Genomic DNA, 21,069 nt, shown 5'->3' with positions numbered 1-21,069 from the left:
AAAGGCACTAGATAAAATTAAGGGTCATTTGATAATTTTTGAGAAAGTCTTTTCTATATAATTCAGAGTAATTGAAAAGTGGGAAACAAATCTTTTTGCAAGTCAGGTGGTTTTATTTTTTTTTGTTTTCAACAAACATAAGGAGGATTTAAACAGCTCATAGAGCATTATATATAATTTTCATGATAGAGAATTTGTGATTTGGGGCATATAACTTGGAAGGAGTTAAATGAATTATGGATGGGAATGGGTGGATAGAGTTGTTGACCCTCATGGTTTAAGAAGTCAAGCAGGGGGCTGGCCTGGTGACATAGTGCTTAACAATAGGATCCTGGGTACAGACCTAGCACTGCTCATCAAGCTACACTGTGGCAGCATCCCACATAAAGTAGAGGAAGACTGGCATAAATGTTAGCTCATGGCCAACCTTCCTCACAAAATAATTTTTAAAAAAGAAGTCAAGCAAAGCTAGCCATCACATTTCACTAAATGAGGAGAAGGAAAGTAAAATTTTATGTAGTTCCTACCAAAAAAAAAATTTAATCCTACCACTCAAACCTGGAAGTGAATGGAGTAAATTTCTATTCCTTAAATCAGTGGAGCCCAGAAACTAATGAAGTGCTAAAAAATAAACAAATGATAACCACAATGAGAGGGATATGTTGAAGGGACACCACAGCCAGCTGAAAGAGCTCCCACTGGCCAAAGCTGGAACAATTTGAGCAGCAAAAAATAAAGTAGCACTGGATTATAGCCCAAAGTACAGAATATCTATGAGTTCATATTGATATAAATAAATGATTGCACAAATAAATATGTGAGGAGAGGAGACAAATATCTCATGTAGAAGAATTCCAAATAATTGTACATACATACCCCACCCTCAAGGAGCGGGAACATAACTACTCACTCCTTAAGTGTAGGCTGAACATAGTGACTTCCTTCCAAAGAGGATGGAAACTTGGGAGGAGGGGAGTAACTTATAGTGGAGAAACCCAACAAACACCACGTCTGCCAAGTGGTCAAAGTTAACATCAACAGTCACAAATCATGTTAATAGTTTGTACTCCCAACATAATGTGATGAAAATGGCCATTTATCTCTGTGATCTTCCTCTCCAACACCCATAACTGAAGTCTAATCATGAGAAAAACATCAGACAAATTCCAATAGATGAGCATCCTACAATATACCCGACCAGTACTCTTCAAAAGTGTCAAGCTCATCAAAAACCAGGAAAGTTTAAGAAATTGTCACAGTCAAGGGGACTCTAAAGAGACTTGACAACTAAATGTAATGTGATATCTTGGATGCAATCTTGGAACAGGAAAAGGACATTAGGTAAAAACTAGGAAAATCTAAATAAATTATGGACTTTAATAATGCATCAATGTTGGTTCATTAATTGTAACAAATATACCATATTAAAATGATATATTCATAATAGGGAAAATTGTCAGGGATTGGGGATGTATATGGAGAACTCTTTGTACTATCTTCTCAATTTTTCTGTAAATCTAAAACTGTTCTAAAATATAAAGTCTATTATAAAAAATAATGATAATGAAAATAAATGGAGCTTAACAATCAGAAAAAATGATTCATTTCAAAAGGCTAATGAAAAAATAAACACTCAATATGTACCTAAAACAAAAGAGAATAAGACGGACACGACTGCAACTGCTCCTCTTTATCCTTCTTTACCTGAGTTGTCACATTCTACTGATCCCATATCTGAAATGCCTTTTCACTCTGAAGAGACTATTAAACTGATACCTTTTAAAATAAGACCACTGAGGAAGTGACGTCAGCATCATGGCAGAGTGAACTTGCCCAGGACTCTCTGCCCTCCAACACACAAGAAAAAGGAGCAACCACACTCCAAAAGAAAATACCCTAACAGCACAAAAATCCTCTGAGAGACATGAAGCCATACAACAGAGGGCAGAGAGGCTGGAGCCACCCTTGGAGGAGCTGGAACAGGGTAAGAGAGAACTTCGCTTCCTCCCCTAAAGACGGCAGTTGGTGCCACGGGAGGATCCATGAGGAAAGGAGTCGGGGAGGGGTCATGTGTCCACAGGATCACCCAGGACTCCCTAGGGCCCTTGCAGCCTTGAGGGAAGCCATTGAATGGGGTGAAAGCTTTCACATGGGGTGACCTCACCAAGCCAACACCTCGGGAGACCAGATAGTGAGAGTTGACCAGGAAACCCAGGACTGCATTCAGGAGAAAGTACCCTCCCCCAACACGTGCCTCATCATCTCAGCTGAAGGTGGAGGGCTACGGATACATGGCTCTAGACCCCCAGCTAGTGGCAATAGGCTGTAACTGCAACCGAATAATATCAGAATGAGAAAGAGTTGACCTTCCAACATCAGACACTATGTCAAATCTCCAGACCAGAGAGAAAATAACAACCACCCAGAACTCAGTCCTGAGGACACAGAAATATGTAAGCTAAATGAATGAATTCAAAATAGCTATCATCAAAAACTCAACGAGGTAAAAGAGAATACAGAGAAACAATTCAATGAGTTCAGGAGATATTTCACAAAAGAGATTGAAACTATAAAGAAGAATCAATCAGAAATATTAGAGATGAGGGGCCAGCCCCATGGCCGAGTGGTTAAGTTCGCGCGCTCTGCTGCAGCGGCCCAGGGTTCAGATCCTGGGCGCGGACATGGCACTGCTCATCAGGTCATGTTGAGGCGGCACCCCACATGCCACAACTAGAAGGACCCACAACTAAGATATACAATGTACGGGGGGGGGGGTGATAAAGCAGGAAAAAAAAGAAATATTAGAGATGAAAGACACAATGGAAGAGATAAAGCAAAACACAGATTCCATCAATGCTCGAGTGGACATCATAGAGGAGTGAATCAGCATAGTTGAAGACAGACATATTGAAATGCTCCAGACAGAGGAGAGAGAACTAAGACTAAAAGGAAATGAAGAAAGTCTCCAAGAAATATCTGACTCAATCAGGAAATACAACATAAGAATTATAGGTATTCAAGGTGAAGAGAATGAGAATGTAGCAGAAAGCGTGTTCAAAGAAATAATAGCAGAGAACTTCCCAAATCTAAGGAAAGAGAGGGAAATATGTGTGGAAGAAGCTTCCAGATCTCCTAGATTTTCCAACGTAAAAAGACCTACTGCAAGGCATATAGTAGTAAAACTGGCAAAAATGAATGAGAAAGAAAGAATACTCAGGGCAGCAAGGCAGAAGAAAATAACCTACAAAGGAACCCCTATCAGACTTTCAGCAGATTTCTCTGCAGAAACCTTACAAGCTAGGAGAGAATGGGATGACATATTCAAAACTTTAAAAGGCAAGAATCTGCAGCCAAGAATACTCTATCCAGCAAAAATAACTTTCAGATATGAGGAAGAAATTAAATCTTTCCCAGACAAACAAAAGCTAAGGGCCTTCATTGGCATGACACCTCCTCCTACAAGAAATCCTCAAGAAGGCCCTCATACATGAGAAAAGAAAAAAAGGGAGAAAGAGGTCACAAAACAGAGTAAGGAGATAACGAGTTAGACAGAATCAGAATATGATAACAAATATTCAACTATAGAATTAGGCTAAAGGGAAGGAAAACACCAAAAACAAAGACAATCTTGTCACTTTAACCACAAACTCACAACACAAGTTGGAATAAGATATGAGAAAAACAACTTAGGAGAGGAGGAGGAAAGGGACTGAGTTGGTTTAGACTAAGAAAATAAGAGGCCATCAGAAAATGGACTACCTTATACACGAGATTCTGAATACAAACTTCAGGATAGCCACTAAACTGAAAAGCAGAACACAGACACAAAACATAAATAAGGAAAAAACAAAGAAACCCCTCATAAACAACTACATAATTCAATGGGTAGACCAAAACACACAGGACGAGAAACAAAGGAAATGCAGGAAAACCAGAAAATGAGTGATATAATGACAGCATTAAGCCCTCATACGTCAATAATCACCCTAAACGTAAATGGATTGAACTCTCCAACAAAAAGACACACAGTGGTTAGATGGATTAAAGAACAAGATCCAACAATTTGTTGCCTCCAGGAAACACACCTCAGCTCCAATGACACACAGGCTCAGAGTGAAGGGGTGGAAGACAATACTCCAAGCTAATGGAAAACAAAAGAAAGCAGGTGTCACAATAGTTATATCAGACAAAGTAGACTTCAAGATAAGGCAGGTAAAGAGAGACAAAGAGGGGCAGCATATAATGATCAAAGGGACACTCCATCAAGGAGAAATAATGCTTATAAATATCTATGCACCCAACACAGGAGCACCAAAGTTCATAAAGCAACTATTAATAAACCTAAAAGAAGATATCAAAAATAACACAATAATAGTATGGGACCTCAACACCCTACTCACATCAATGGATAAATCATCCCGACAGAAAATCAACAAGGAAACGGTGGAGCTAAACGAAAAGCTAAAACAGTTGGACTTAATAGACATATATAGAACACTCCATCCAAAAACAGCAGAATACACATTCTTCTCAAGTGCACACAGAACATTCTCAAGGATAGACCACATATTGAGAAACAAGGCAAGCCTCTATAAATTTTAAAAAATTGAAATAATAACAAGCATCTTCTCCAATCATAATGCTATATAGCTAGAAATTAATTACAAGAAAAAAGCTGAGAAAGGGATAAAGATGTGGAGACTAAACAACATGCTATTGAACAAGCAATAGGTCACTGAAGAAACTAAAGGAGAAATCAAAAAATATCTGGAGACAAATGAAGATGATAACATGCCATACCAACTCATATGGGATGCAGCTAAAGCTGTATTAAGAGGGAAATTCATTGCAATACAGGCTCACCTTAACAAACAAGAAAAATCCCAAATAAGCAATCTCAAATTACACCTAACTGAATTAGAAAAAGAAGAACAAACAAAGCCCAAAGTCAGCAGAAGGAGAGAAATAATGAAAATCAGAGAAGAAATAAATGCTATTGAAACAAACAAGGCAGTAGAAAGGATCAATGAAACAAAGAGCTGGTTCTTTGAGAAGATAAATAAAATTGACAAACCCCTAGCCAGACTTACAAAGAAAAAAAGAGAAAAAGCTCAGATAAACAAAATTAGAAATGAAAGAGGAGAAATAACAACATACTCCACAGAAATACATTGGATTATAAGCGAATACTATGAAAAACTATATGGCAACACAATGGATAATCTAGAGGAAATGGATAAATTCTTGGACTCCTACAATCTCCCAAAGCTGAGTCAAGAAGAAACAGACAATCTGAACAGACCAATCACAAAGAGATTGAAACAGCAATCAAAAGCATCCCAAAGAATAAAACCCCAGGACCAGATGGCTTTCCTGGGGAATTCTACCAAACTTTCAGAGAGGATTTAATATCTACCCTTTTCAAGCTATTCCAAAAAAATTAGAGAGGATGGGACACTTCCTAACACATTCTATGAGGCCAAGATCATGCTGATACCAAAGCCTGACAAGGACAGCACGAAAAAAGAGAACTACATGCCAATATCGCTGATGAACATAGATGCAAAAATCCTCAACAAAATTCTGGCAACCCGAATTCAGCAATACATCAAAAGAATCATACATCATGATCAAATGGGATTCATACCAGAGACATAAGCATGGTTCAACATCCACAAATCAATCAACATGATACACCATATCAACAAATTGAGGAATAAAAACCACATGATCATCTCAATAGATCCAGAGAAAGCATTTGACAAGATCCAACAGCCACTTATGATTAAAAAAAAAACTCTTAACAAAATGGGGATAGAAGGAAATTATCTCAACATAATAAAGGCCATATATGACAAACCCAAAGCCAGCATCATACTCAATGGGCAAAAACTGAGCACCATCCCCCTGAGAACAGGAACGAGACAAGGATGCCTACTATCACCACTCTTATTCAACACAGTACTGGAGGTTTTGGCCAAAGCAATTAGGCAAGAGAAAGATATAAAAGGAATCCAAATAGAGAGTGAAGAAGTGAAACTCTCACTGTTTGTAGACGATATGATCTTATAAAGAGAAAACCCAAAAAAATCCGTTGGAAAATTAATAGAAATAATTAACAACTATAGTAAAGTTGCAGCGTACAAAATCAACTTACAAAAATCAGTTACTTTTCTATACTCCAATTATGAACTTACAGAAAGAGAACTCAAGAATACAATTCCATTTGCAATTGCAACCAAAAGAATAAAGTACCTAGGAATAAATTTAACCAAGGAGATGAAGGACTTATACAATGAAAACTATAAGACATTACTGAGAGAAACTGATAATGACATAAAGAGATGGAAAGAGATTCCTTGTTCATGGATGGAAGAATAAACATAGTTAAAATGTCCATACTACACAAAGCAATCTACAGATTCAATGCAATCCCTATCAGAATCCCAATGACATTCTTCACAGAAATAGAGCAAACAAACTAAAATTCATATGGGGCAAAGTCCCCGAATTGCTAAGGCAATCCTGAGAAAAAAGAGCAAAGCTGGAGGTATCACAATCCCTGACTTCAAAATGTACTACAAAGCCATAGTGACCAACACAGCATGGTACTGGTAGAAAAACAGGCACACAGATTAATGGAACAGAATTGAAAGCCCAGAAATAAAAATCACATTTCTATGGACAGCCAATCTTCGACAAAGGTGCCAAGAACATATAATGGAGAAAAGATAGTCTCTTTGATAAATGGTGTTGGGAAAACTGGACAGCCACATACAAAATAATTAAGGTAGACCACTATCTCATGCCATACACAAAAATAAATTCAAAATGTATCAAAGACTTGAAGATACATCCCAAAACTATGAAACTCCTGGAAGGTAATATCAGTAGTACACTCTTTGACATTGAACTAAAAAGGATCTTTTTAAATACCATGTCTTCTCAGACAAGGGAAACAAAAGAAAAAGTAAATAAGTGGGAATTCATCCAACTAAAGAGCTTCTGCAAGACAAAAGAAACTAGAATCGAGACAACCCACAAATTGGGAGAAAATATTTGTAAAGCTTATATCTGACAAGGGGTTAATCTCCATAATATATAAGGAACTCACGCAATTGAACAATAAAAAACAAACAACCCAATCAAAAAATGGGCAGAGGAGATGAACAGACATTTTTCCAAAGAAGGTATACAGATGGTCAATAAACACATGAAAAGTTTCAACATCACTAATCATCATGAAAATACAAATCAAAACTACACTAAAATACCACCTTATGCCTGTTAAAATGGCTATAATCACTAAGACTAAAAATAACAAATGGTGGAGAGGGTGTGGAGAGAGGGGAACCTTCACACACTGCTGGTGGGAATGCAAACTGGTGCAACCACTATGGAAAACAGTATGGAGAGTCCTCAAAAAACTAAAAACAGAAATACCATATGACTCAGCTATCCCATTACTGGGTATCTACCAAAACAACTTGAAATCAAAAATCCAAAGTAACATATGCACCCCCATGTTCATTGCAGCACTATTCACAATAGCCAAGACATAGAAGCAACCCAAGTGCCCATCAACCAATGATTGGATAAAGAAGATGTAGTATATGTATACAATGGATTACTACTACACCAGAAAAAAAGACAAATTCATCCCATTTGCAATAACATGGAAGGACCTAGAGGCAATTATGCTAAATAAAATAAGCCAGTCTGAGAAAGACAAACACCAGATGATTTCACTCATATGTGGAAAATAAACAAGTACATGGACAGAGAAAACAGTTCAGTGGTTACCAGGGGATGGGTGGTGGGTATTGGGCACAGGGGGTGAAGGGGAGCACTTATGTGGTGACAGTCAAGAAATAATGTACAACTGAAATCTCCCATTGATGTAAACTATTATGAACTCAATAAAAAAATAATTGATATAAAAAATAATAAAAAATAAAAAGACCACTGATTAAGTTTGCCTGCTTCTCTTTGATGTCTGGGGTCCCCAGGTTCAGATCCTGGGAATGGACCTACACACCAATCACCAAGCCATGCTGTGGCAGTGTCCCACATACAATATAGAGGAAGACTGGCACAGATGTTAGCTCAGGACTGGTCTTCCTTACCCAAAAAAAAACGAAAAAAACTTTACCATAAAATAAGACCTCTGAGAGTGCAGGCGATCCTCTTCAGGTATCCTTCACTCCTTGGTCAAAAACCCAACTAAAGGCCATAGTTAAAGAATTTCCTAAAACCAAGGAAGATCCCCAAAAGTTTTCTGAAGAATTTAGAATTCTTATCGGAGCCTATGACGCCAGGCTTCCAGATCTTTATCAGCTTGTGCACATGCTGGTAGGACCTGGTGAAGCCCAAAAATGGATGCAAGAAGCAGGATAACAGAACCCTGAGAATATTTGAGATCCTCGATCTTCAAAATGGTCTCCTTTTGGACCAGAAAAAGCTCACAAAATAGCAGCTGATCTTTTAAAAGCTATTCCTAGAGTCTTCCCTGCCCAGACTGACTGGTCTATCATTCAAACATGCAAACAAAAGAAAGATGAAGCTGTGGCCGATTTTAAAGCCCACCTGGAAGCATTCTTCCTACAGCATTCTGGGTTCCACACAATAAATTATGTTAACCAACCTACTCTACCTGCCTTATTCTGAAGTGGATTATCTCCCGGGGTTAGTGGATTGGTTAAAAGGCAGAAAATAGGATGGACAGGCAGGGGTCTGACTGAACTTATTACCATAGCGGAGCACTTTGAAAGGATCTTGGAACAAGACCACAAGCAAAAGTCTGCCAAGTTATTAGCCTTACAGCTGCAACAGCTCCAAAGCCAGAAACCTAAAACAACACCTGGGCCTCTCCCACTACACCTTCCTAGGTGTCCATCATCAAAGTACTGCCCCAGGGATTGGTGTCCCACTTGTAATCAACTGGGACATTGGAGAAAAGGTTGTCCTCAAAAGTTTTGTGTAATCTTTCAACATCAATTTGAATGCCCCTATATGTACCATTGAAGGAGGGCGCCTGTATGGACCCCTCCCAGGACTGATGGGACTCTGAAGGATTTTCTGATAAACTGCTACCAGTTATTCCCTTTAAAAGCCTAGGGGAAACTAAAATTAAAATTAATGGAAAACCTTGCCAAATTCTGGTAGATACCAGAGCTACACTCTCTACTTTAAACCCTACTTGGAGCCTGCAAATGGGATCCTGGGAAAACTTTCAGAAGCCAGCCAGGGGTGAGAATTCTTACCAGAGTCAGCTCGCCCACATCTATATCTGTAGTACCCAGAGAGAGAGGAAAATAAAATTTCATGCTGTCTATTCCTTTCCAAATCCAGGCCCAATGGTTATCGATCCTTTCTCTCCCGGGGCAGCTACTTGTCCTGTTTTGTGTCCTGAGAACTCGGCTTAGCTTTCTGCCTGAGGCATGCAGGTTGTTGGTTCTTGTATATACAGGCAGCTCAGCCATCAGGTTAGGAACAAAAAAATACAGCCAGACAGAAATGTGGATTACATCCCATTTGAGGCTAGATAAGTTCAGACAGAAATATTGGTTGCACTCCACTTGTGGCTGAGGTCCTACCATTTGCCAGCCCTCAGAGGAATTGTCTAAGTCTTTCTTTCTTTTGGCTATCTTTGGGAGTGGCCCTGGATCTTGGGAGGGTAGTATCCTTTGCATCCTCTTTGAGGATACTTCTTGCATTGAAGGTGGTGTTGTTCAACACTGCCAGGAATATTTATTGTTTGTACCAGCTGAAACCTGAAAAGATATTTGAAGGCATTTTTTAAGTAGTTCTATTGTCAGAAGTTAAACAAATTGGAAGCTGATATTCAGAGCCTGATAGGGACTTTTTTTTAGGCCTTCTCTAAGCCAACTGTACCCAGAGAAAGAAAAAATCCCAAAGACAAAGTTCTAAATCTAGAACATAGAAATCCCTTTATTTCCATCCTAGTTGAAGATCTTCTCTCTGATATAAAAAAGCAAATTGATAGTGTAGTTGGATAAGCAGTTCAGCCCCTTGATTTCACTTAGGCTGCAACCCAATTCTTTGAGGAATTAAAAGCAGCTGTCCTTAGACTACAAATCTTTGCAAAACTAGAAATGTGGTTCTAGAAACAATTCAAAGTTCACCTATCTTGTTTACCAATCCCCAAACCTCGCCTATTCTTTTCAAAATGCTTGTAGGTATTCTGAAAATTCTGGCCTTAGAAAACAAGAGTCCTTCTTGGAGGAGTCTGCACTCTCCCTCTCTCTGCCTTTGAGATATAAATGGTCTACCTGGTCTTCTCCAGGAACTCTTATCTAGGCCATCTCTTTGAAATGCAAACTTCAGGGAGGTTAATTCTCATCATAAGGAAAAAAAGGGAAAGGCTATTCTGGAAACTATGTGACTAAAAAATTTTACGTGTCTCCTCCACAAATGCTAACAAAAAGCTTTAGCCATCTGAGCAGGTAATAAACCTCCTCATTCCATCTGCCAGAAACACAACTTGGGTCCAACTTCTTTTATAACTAGCGTGTCTTGTATTATTGTACCTGATTTGTGGCTAAAATTTTAGAACAGAAGATATAAGGTCTCTGCTTGTATCTATATTTATGTTTATGTGTGTCTATGTATGTATGTTGTAAATGTGGGGTATTTTCCTACCTCCGGATGATATTGCCAAAATTAATTTGCAAAAGATCTCTATTTCATTGGTTTGAAGACAAGGGCTCATACGGATTGGATATTTCAAAACTCTCAAAAGTATAGAAACTAACCCAAATATTTTTCAAGTTCACATGATCTAGGATTAATCTTTAGAAAATAAAAGCTAGGTTAGTTTATTGGTTTAATTAAAACAGGCATGTCTTCAGAGTTATTGGCATTAAATATAATACTTTTTATTCTACCAAGGCTTACTAAAAGTCAAATAAGTTTGTGTCATCCCTTACAAAATTTGTCAGCAAGAAAAATAGCTTGGGATGATGGCTGACTTTGTCTAATGTCTCAGGAAGTTTTCATGAGTATTCTAAACATAATTGTTAAGAATAAGTAATTTAAATGGATGTAAGTGAGACAAGAGTTTCTAGGTGAACTTTTCAGTAGTAATCATGTTTTATGGCATGTCTACTTATAAAATTTACAAAATCTTTTTAGTTACTTGAAACTTACAGTTTTGCTAAGTTAAGTTAAATGATAGATATTGAATATCTAGATCATTTCCAAATAAGATAAAATACTGAAATATTAATTACTGGACATAGATTTATCCACTTTTGGCTTCCTTTTACAGAGTAACTAAAGATATTTGGGTCTATTGGTAGACATATCTTGTGCCACATTGGAAAATCGTATCATGAGGAAGCATATGTTTATAGAAATGATGAAATGTATTAATAAATTTGCCAACCTAAGAATGCTGGTGCAAGAGACAGTTCACAATTTTTTACTTTTTATTTTCATCATAAATTAAGGTTTCTAAGGACTATGAATTCTAATGTATGTAATTAAAGCTATTAGAAATAATAAGGGACACATCTCTGTATGGAAGGAAAGTAGGATGTGTGTTTTTGGTAAGAAAAGGTATGAGAAATGGAGATGCATTTTTGTTGAGAGAAAAGAAAGTAATTTTGTCCTAAAGTGAGGCTGGTTATATCAGAATGGGAAGGAGGAAAACATACGACAAAATTTGAAAGTAAAAAAAGAAAGTTGTAGGTTTGTGGAAAAGGAATCTTGGGAAAGGAATTTTACGTGTGGTCTAATCCAGTTTGAAAAAATGAAATGAATTTTAATATCAAAAGCACACTGGTGTAAAACTAGAATTTGATTTTCTCTCTGTTCAAAGAACAAAGTTTCCTTCAATTATTGGTCAGATCTTGATAAGAGATTGTGAAAGGCCTTTTACCTTTTGTGTAATCTACCTGGAAAGCAAAGATTTTGTGTCTTATCAAAATAACTTACTGTGTTTCATGTTATCTTTGTCATCAGGTCTTTGATGACTTAAGTAAACCTGGTCTTCTCAACATTAGGAGCTGTTTTGCTCAAAACTGTAACCTTACTTGCCTTTTAAATCTTGTATTCTCACTGGTTAAACGGATAATTAGATATTGTTTCATAATGATCTGTGATCCTTTTAGTCACGTCTCCAAAACCTTTTGATGTTTTTGAGACATTTCCCTAAATCAAATTCTAAATAAAGTCTTTCTACTTCAAACTAACTTTGGAATTTTTCAGACGGCCCCTGAAAGATCTCAAAAGATTTGTTCTCTCTCCTTATAAAAAGAGAAATGTTAAACTAATCAGGCTTATTTGATATATTAAATTATATGGGAAGTATTGTCAAATAAGAGGTAATACTAAGCCTTCTTCATGTTCTACTTGTATAGGTTTATGTAATAAGTGCTCCAGAAACCGTATGAAGTTCCTAAGGCAATGTTACCCTCATAATTCCAAATATTATCTTAAAATGTTGTATGTCACAGAAGTAACCAAATTTCCTTGTCAATTCCCTATAATTAACTCTCACCAGATCTTTAACAATGGGTATTTTTAAGGCTTTTGTCATTTACAAACAGTTATTGTTTTACTCTGATACTTTTACGAAAGTGAGACCAATGGCAAGGACCCCATCAAGAACACCTGACCACTGACACTGCTGCCAAATTACAAAGTGTTGAACTTCAGGTGTGTCTTTCACAACTGAGAAGGCTCCCCTGACATCTGGTCCTGCACAAATGCTGGAGACCCCGAAATCAAATCAACTAGGAAGAGAAGTAGCTGACATCAGGGTAGACTGTTTCCTCGCGAGATGTCGGATCAAGAAAATTTCTTTCCATTCCCACTTCCCTCTCTGGCCATCTTTTTCCTAATTCTCACACCATGAAGGTCTTTATGATTCTGCTGTCCATCTTTTGCCTTGCTCTGGCCTGAAAAGACAATGCCATTGTTCACATATCTCAGGCCATTGCAAAGGGGAGTAATCCAATCTCCAAATGACTGTTGGATTTACCACGATGCTGGTGATCATTCAGCTCTGCCCATCACAAACTTCTTCCTGATTTCCAATGCCTCAGTTTCTCTGGAACAACACATCCCCTTCTCAATTTTTTCAGACTCCCTAACCCTGGGGGTCCACTTCCCTGTCTCTGGTTAATAACCCCAAACCTGGGGAAACTTGCATCTGACTCTGTACAAAGAAAGGGACACAAGGCAAGGGCAACCAAAATAAAACCACCTGTCTGGTCTATAGATGCTAAAAAGTTCTGGCCTCCCTGCTGTCACCTTTCTAGTCCTGAGCCACAGCCCCAGGAGGGAATGACCAGGAGGCATTCATGATTCAAAATTCACTTCCTTGGGTAGATCACTGCTCCCCTACCTAGGAGTGAGTACAAATGAGGCTATGCTCAGGAACCTCTCCTCAACTCTTGGAGAAATTTCAGAATCCACCACTAAAGCAACAGCTGCCCAACAAAAATCCCTAGACTGTCTGGCCAAAGTTGTTCTTGATACTAAGATAGGCCTTGATTATCTTTTAGCTGAGCAAGGAGGTGTTTGTGCTGTGGTCAACACCACTTGCTGCACCTGGATTGACATTTGTAGGGAAGTTGAGACTCAGCTACATAAGATCATAGAACAAGCCACTTGGCTTAAGAAAGTGACTCCTTGAGTGAGGTCTTTCTTTGACTCACTTGATTCTGATTGGTTTTGGTCTTAGGGACTACGGCTCTGAAGTGCTCTCCAGACATTGGGCATTATCTCGCTTATAATAATCATAGTAGTCTCCTGGGTGTGCTGTATTCTCTCAAAGCTTCAAATGCATGTTCACAGCTGCTGACCACCATGCAAATGATCTCCCTGAGAACAGAATGTCAGAAAAGGAACAAAGAGAATGTCCGACTTAAAGAATGTGAGCCCAGGGGCCGGCCCTGTGGCTGAGTGGTTAAGTTCACGCACTCCCTTCGCTGGCCCAGGGTTTCGCCAGTTCGGATCCTGGGCACAGACATGGCACCACTCATCAGGCCATGCTGAGGCGGCATCCCACATGCCACAACTAGAAGGACCCACAACTAAAAATATGCAACTATGTACCGGGGGGCTTTGGGGAGAAAAAGGAAAAATAAAATCTTAAAAAAAAAAAAAAGACTGTGAACCCGAAGTCATGACCTGCAAATACCACAGAGATTCATTCAGCCGAAGGAAAACATCACAACCTGTGAAGACCACACAAGAGGATCAGCAGAAACCGCGAGAACTGCAGAGCAGTAGCTGGGAGTGGCGCTAATGCCTTAAATTTTGATCACATCTCAGTTTGGCTGAGAGTCTGATCAAAAGGGGAGAATTGTTAAAAACAAGACACAGGCCTAAAATGGAGTCACTTATGCTAAGCTCCACATCACCAAACGGACACTTAATTACAATTTTGGCTCTCCCAGAAATGGACTCTTAAACCAGCCAGCCAGGAACCGCCTGGTCAGCACTAGTGAGGGCATCTGCCTGATGGACCCCTGCCACCCCCGAAAGGCAAGTGAGCTTGCCACAGCCAATCCATGTTTTTGTCTAGTGTAACTCCCCTCTCTCGTCCTCTTCTGCCTCTAAGTCTTTCATTTTGTCCCGCTCCTCGGAGCTCCTTTCTATCTGCTGGATGGGATGCTGCCCAATTCACGAATCACTGAATAAAGCCAATGAAATCTTTAAAACTTACTCAGCTGGGTTTTGTTTTTTAACAGCATTTAATGGTATTTTTCCACAACAGACCCCAGTGTCACGACTTGCAGAGGCAAGAAGTCTCCAAAATATCTAGTTCCTTACACACAACAATGCTTGTGGAATCTTCAGTTCAGGACTGTATGAAGACCACACACACAGAAATTTGTTGAAATGGCTGAGCCCACAGTCTGAGATGAAAACTACATCACATGGTGAGTCAAGCAAACTTAAATCAATTAAGCAATAAAGATGCCCAGTGCAGACCTGGGCTGTCTTGGATAGAGTGACTTCAGCAGGGAGCCACAGCAAACCCAACAGCACTAACAGTGAGTCAGTATAAGTAGTCTCCCATACCATAACCAGGCATCATGGCTGCCAGAGCTCAGCCCTGCAGCTCCCCTTCACTCCCCCTCCCCGTAGGTCCTTGACTGTACCCTCTGCTGAATGAGGCACCACCATCAGGCTGGGAGCAGATGACACCTAGACCTGGAAACACCCAGAGGCGGAGAGGGGCTTCCCCCCTCCTTGGGACCCTTGCCCAGAGCTAAGGCACTTTCCCAGAGCCCCAGCATTGGACTCCCCACAGCCCACACTCCACCACACTCCCAGATCAAGCCTAAACCAGCCAGAGGCAAGAGGTGCTGGACCAAGCCGCCCAGAGTGGGGCTGGGCTGGGGAGGGGGTTGGGCTGTGTGAGGAAGCCCTGCATGGGTGCCACTGACAGTGACAGTGATGGCGAGGCCCAGATTTCTGTTCAAGGCGGGGAGGGAAGGGAAGGCCAGCAGGCCACAGGAGCCCACAGCCAGTGGGTGGTGTGGTGCTGGAGAGTAGGCAACTGTAGCCGGAGCTGGGCTGGGCGCCCCGTGTGCTACCTACCAACTCTGGGGTGCCACAGCCCCTCACACGCGCTGGTCTGTTCCCTCATCAGTAAAACGACGGTTTGTGAGATAACGTAGGAAAAGTGTTGGTTTGTGGTGCACGTTCATGAAAGTGTGATTTTATAGTGTTATTTATGTTGCAATTTGCAACTAACAAGAAAACCCTGTTCAAAAAAATTGTTGTTGCTCTGATCCTTCACTTATTCTCCTAGCTGCTGGCTGAGGACGCCAAGTTTTCCATCACGTAATAAACCATGACACTGGAACTAGAAAGCCCTGCAGTGAGAGTATGCATGGCCAACATTGCCCACAGGGAGCAGCAATGCCAATAACACCTGAAGAAACTCCACAGGAGCCCAGCCCTTCTCCACGCACGAGCCTGCTTGTGCTCCTGGACAGGTGGTGTCAAACCCTTGCCCGAACACGGAGTTTCACCTGGGGTGGGCCGGGAGAGGAGTGAGACTAATCAGCCACAGAGAAAGGAAGACCCCGGGACCCAAGGAGGAAGGACAGTGTCAGAGACAGTATCACTGAGGACAAGCTGGACATGCCCCTATTTCTGCTGTTTGTACGTTAGGTTGACTGTGGGATTTGCCCCTGCTGCAGACCCCCAATCTCTGAGGCTGGACCTGGCCTGTCCTCATCCCCCTGCATCTCGTCTGTCCACTCTGACCTGTGGGGTCCACTGGGCACAGTTCAGGGAGGCCCTGCCTTCTGCTGGGCCCACCGGGAGCAGCTCTGAGCCAGGAGCTCAGCCCCGGGCTCCTGCTGTCACCTCTCAGGCCCTCGTCTCTGGAAGGCTCCCAGTCGGTTGCTGTGGAAGGGCCAGTCCCATGCGAGGTCCACACAGCGAAAGCAGGGAGTAGGAGTCTGACACTCTGGGGCCACGCAGGCCTGGGAGCAACCTGCCAGCACCCCAGCCAGCCCCGTGTCCTGGGCCCCAAACCCACACTTGAATCCCCTAACCCTCAGTTTCTGCTTGTGTAAACTTGAGTGGCAATCTCTTCCTGGTGGATCTGGTGTGAGACTTACCTGAAATAACAATAAAAACGAGCTTCGGCAGTGCCAGGCACAGCACAGGTGACGCCAGCCCCCACATCCTCTGGCTGTGGGCTGCTCCCTGATTCACCTGGAGTGCCACCAGCTCAGCCTGCATCCCCCCATGGCTGCTGCTGGGCTCTGCCAAGAGGGCTGGTACCTGGAGCCCAGTCCCTCTGCCCTGGGTGCTAACCCGTCTGCACCGGGCTGCCCTGCTGGACACACATCCCCCAGCACTTCCAAACCTGGGCGTCACAGGTCAGGATTTCCATCACAACAGCTTCAGGCCACAGATGAAAGCAGTATCCTCTTTAAGCCCATCTCTCCAGATGGGCAAAGCTCACTGAGCTTCTGACAGCTCAGTGGGAGTGAAGCAGACCTTTCTCCATTTTCAACCGCTTATGGCTGCATGCTTCCCTCCAACACTGCCTTGTCCTCGGCTGGATCAGCAAACCATCTCGGAGCTGGTCTGTGGGGTAAATAGACCAGGCAGTCAACGTGGGGGCACTGCCTCCACAGCCCACCAGGCCAGCGAGAGCACCTTGATGCCAGGGTAGGGGTCTGCGAGGATCAGGGCCCACGGGACCTTCCCCTCAGCCTCCCCCAAAGGCCTGGGGTTGCAGTATGAACCCACCCCCTGCTTTCCATGAGAATCAGGGCAGAAAAGGTGGACCCTCCTGGGGAAAGAAGGCCGAGGACCAGGTGGAGAACGGCCGTGTCAGCTGCTCCGCCTGTGGGCCGATGGCTCATGCGGTTCTGTGAGGCTGCAGCTCAGCTCCCCACGGCCAGCTGAGCACAGATCCATGCAGACAGATCGTCACAGAGGCCAAGAGGAGGGAAAGGGCTCCGTCCCCGCTGCCTGCAAATCAGCGTGCACTTTTGTATCACCTTTGCTGATTGTCAATTTGTATTCATTGCAGAAAATTAGGAAATAAGGGAAAAATGAAGAAGAAATAAAAGCTATCCATAATTCTCCTGCCCAGAGAAAACTACTGTTAACAATTCAATATGGTTCCTTCTGGTCTACTTTTTTCAAAGGTGAGATATTGAATATTCAATTTGGTACTTTGATTTTTTCAGTTAATATTTTATATTACCATTTCCTACTTCCTTGGATATCCCCAAAAACAGGACTTCTGAATAGCTGTGCAGTGTTACATTGAATAGACATTTTTGCTATCCTCTCATTGCCAGACATCGGGTCGTCCCCAGTCTTTCACCGTTATAAATAGCAGTACAATGACAAGTCTTGCTCACAGAGTTTCCGCATCTCTGAAGCATCCTTAGGTCACTGTGGCAGACAGTGGCTAGCTGGTCATCCCTATCCATGTCCTCGTCCTCCTGGGCACACAGCCAGGCTGCACCCCAGCTCCTTGCGGATGGGAGGGACCGTGCCTGAGCTCCGGTCGCCCTCAGAACCTCCTTGCTCCTCCCCTGGGAAGCCACATGTCCAAAACGGCAGAGCCTTTATCAGCCTACACCCCTGAATGACCATGTGGAAGAGCCACCCTGAAGACCTGTTTAGCAGCCCAGGAGAGACACACGAACAAGAACAAACTTTTGTTGTATTGGGCCATCACCTGTTCGCGTCTCATTGGGAGTTTAGCTCAGCTACTCCACGGTGTTGCTGCCCCAGCTTCCATTCTGTTTGGCCAAGCAGCTGTGCAGGCCTAACTGGCACTTGCCTCTCACACAAGCGCACGCCCTAGGTAACAGCACACAGAGTCACAAGTAAACATATGTTCCTGATGTGACTTCCCAGCAGCACTTGGGGAAACAGTCTCCCTACTCCCAGGGCCTTCCCTTGTGGGCCCCTGAGGGAAGACTCCAGCAGCGCCTGACAAAGCTCCGTCTTTTTGATTTGAATTAAGCAGTCTGGACTTAGTCTGGGAACCCCACAGCTCTTGACCCACGGATTCTAATAAAGGCGTGTGCCCCAGGTCCTGCCGCCCTCTGTCTGCACCCTGCCTTACCCTCCCCACGTGACTCCTCAAGGCATGCTGCATCCTTCCTCCAGGACCTGTCAGTCATAAACTTCTCCATCACAATTTCTCTGGTCTGTTGCTGAACCTCGACTCACCATCCAGCACCCTGTGCTCCACTCAGCAAATGTTAACATCGCAGAGCGGCCCTCACCACGGGCCGCTGGGAATGCCCTGTAGCTGTGAATGGCTGACTGGGCCACTCTCACAGATGGGCAATTCTATATGCAGGGGTTCTCCACCTGCTGGCGCTCAGCTGTGCTGCAGCGCACTGCCTGTTCAGAGTGCTGCCTCAACTCCCCGTCCCAAAGCACAAGCTTCCAAGGAAACACCTGGAGTCCTGCTGAGCCTCAGAGCTGGTGGGAGGGGCCCGGACGTGTCTTCCACCTGTTAACACCCCATGGGGTGAATTCCCCCAGCAGGTGCTGGACTTTGGGTGTGTTTCCCAACTCTAAGCAGAGACCCAGGTGCTGGCTGCTGGGAGAATTGGCTAAGATTTTCACAAGATCCTGTTCTGTTAGGTAAAGGCCGGGACACTTGAGTGGAAACCCCCACCCAGGTGGGGGCTGCGGGATGAAGGTGCTGGGCAGTGCCCTTAGAAGGAGGAGAGGCAGCCTCCCCTTCCCTGAGCACTGCGCTGGAGGCAGCACTGGGGCTCTGGGTCCTAACCGGTACAATGGGGCACCCTTGCTGGGAAGTCCTGGCTCTTGGCAAGGCAAGTGTGCCCGGGGCCTTCAGGTCCTCTGTTGCTGCACACCTTGTGCTATTGCACCTTGACCCCCAACCCTATGGGATGTCATGGGTCCTACCCCTGGCACATGGTGGCACCAGATATAATGGCCTGATCACCTAGTGCCGGAGCCACCTAAAATGCTTGAGGAAGTTAGCAGGCTCCTTCTTAAATGTTAGCCACCCACAGAGGCAGCCTGGGCACTGCTCAGCACTGTGACTACTAACATGCAAAGTGCTGTTCTACTCTTTCAGGGTCTAGGGCCAGGCCCCACGACCCTGCGCCATTGTCTAGTGGAGGTCAACCCCTATCCCATGAGGTGGATTGGGACACCCTGGAGAGGAGAGCAGCTGCCTACAAGCCTGGCCATGGGGACGTCGACCACAGATGTTTCCATTAACAATTCACAAGGTCAAATCATCAGGGATAACATAGAATTAGAAACCGAACTCGAAACTTCACACGTCTTGAGATTCAAAATATTTAGAAGATTTTACAGCAGGAGGGAGGAGAAGGAGCGGACTGGCTGTTGAGAGTGTATAATCATGCTCTGAGCCACTAATCACCAGCACAGAACAGGCAACCAGCCAGTGCTCTCAAAGACCCCAAAATGCATACCCTTTGAAAAGTCCCCTAGAGCATGAGGGGCAAATTCTTGAAAGAGACAGTGCTCCCAAACCCCTACCCAGGAGGGGCCATCCCAGGGCCCATATCACTAAGTCAACCTGAATCAAGGCAAAAGTTGCCACCGCAGATGATCCCAAGGCCAGAATCACAGCTTCCAATGACAAGGGAGAGTCGAAACACAAAGGCACTAGCCCTAAAGACACAGAGGAGAATCCTTTCCCTGCTCACGTGCCTTTTTATGGCTAGGTACCAAGCCCCCCTCCTGTCGTGGTTACTACCACAAAGGCTCAAAGCCGATGGAAGATACTACATGAAGCCCGACCCTTCCTCTATTGGATTGGAATGGTCCAATGGGTCTGTCATTTCTTTGAACATAGCAACCCAGTTGACCCATATTTTATCTCCAGTCCTGAAGAGGCCCCAATCAACCTTGAATCCAGAGAATTCTTCTTACAAGGAGCGCCCCCAAATCACAGGGTCAACTCCTCCACTTCATGGAGACCTCCCATATTACTCAGGAGGCCTTGGAAGAAACGGACAAGGTGGCCTGCCATGAGGAAAACACTCATCCAGACTCCTAGACGTTACAGTACCAAGGCAGCCCACAACCCCACAGATAGCCTGCGGGTGCCAGGTCCCACAACCCACCTCGCAGACCACCCTTCCAGCCCCTGGTCCTGGAGCTGCTATGCCAACCCTGTTAGGAGGCAGCACCTGGGATGATTCTAAACAGCAGAAGGCTTTATGCTGGCAGTTCCACCAATTGGGGGTCCCCAGTGATCTTATGTCTGGACAGCCCTGGTGCAAGCTTCTCTCTCTTTTTTTTTCTTAAAGATTGGCACCTGAGCTAACAACTGTTGCCAATTTTCTTTTTTTTTCTGCCTTTTCTCCCCAAATGCCCCCAGTACATAGTTGTATATTTTAGTTGTAGGTCCTTCTAGTTGTGGCACGTGGGACGCCGCCTCAACGTGGCCTAATGAGCGGTGCCAACTCCGCACCCAGGATCGGAACCAGCAAAATCCTGGGCCGCCGAAGCAGAGCGCACGAACCTAACCACTCGGCCACAGGGCCGGCCCCAGCTTCTCTCTTTAAAACAAGCGGTTACCTCACA

The sequence above is a fragment of the Equus przewalskii genome, chromosome 17, assembly GCF_037783145.1.
Source record: "Equus przewalskii isolate Varuska chromosome 17, EquPr2, whole genome shotgun sequence".
NCBI lineage: Eukaryota > Metazoa > Chordata > Mammalia > Perissodactyla > Equidae > Equus > Equus przewalskii.
Note: the sequence above shows the minus strand (reverse complement) of the source record.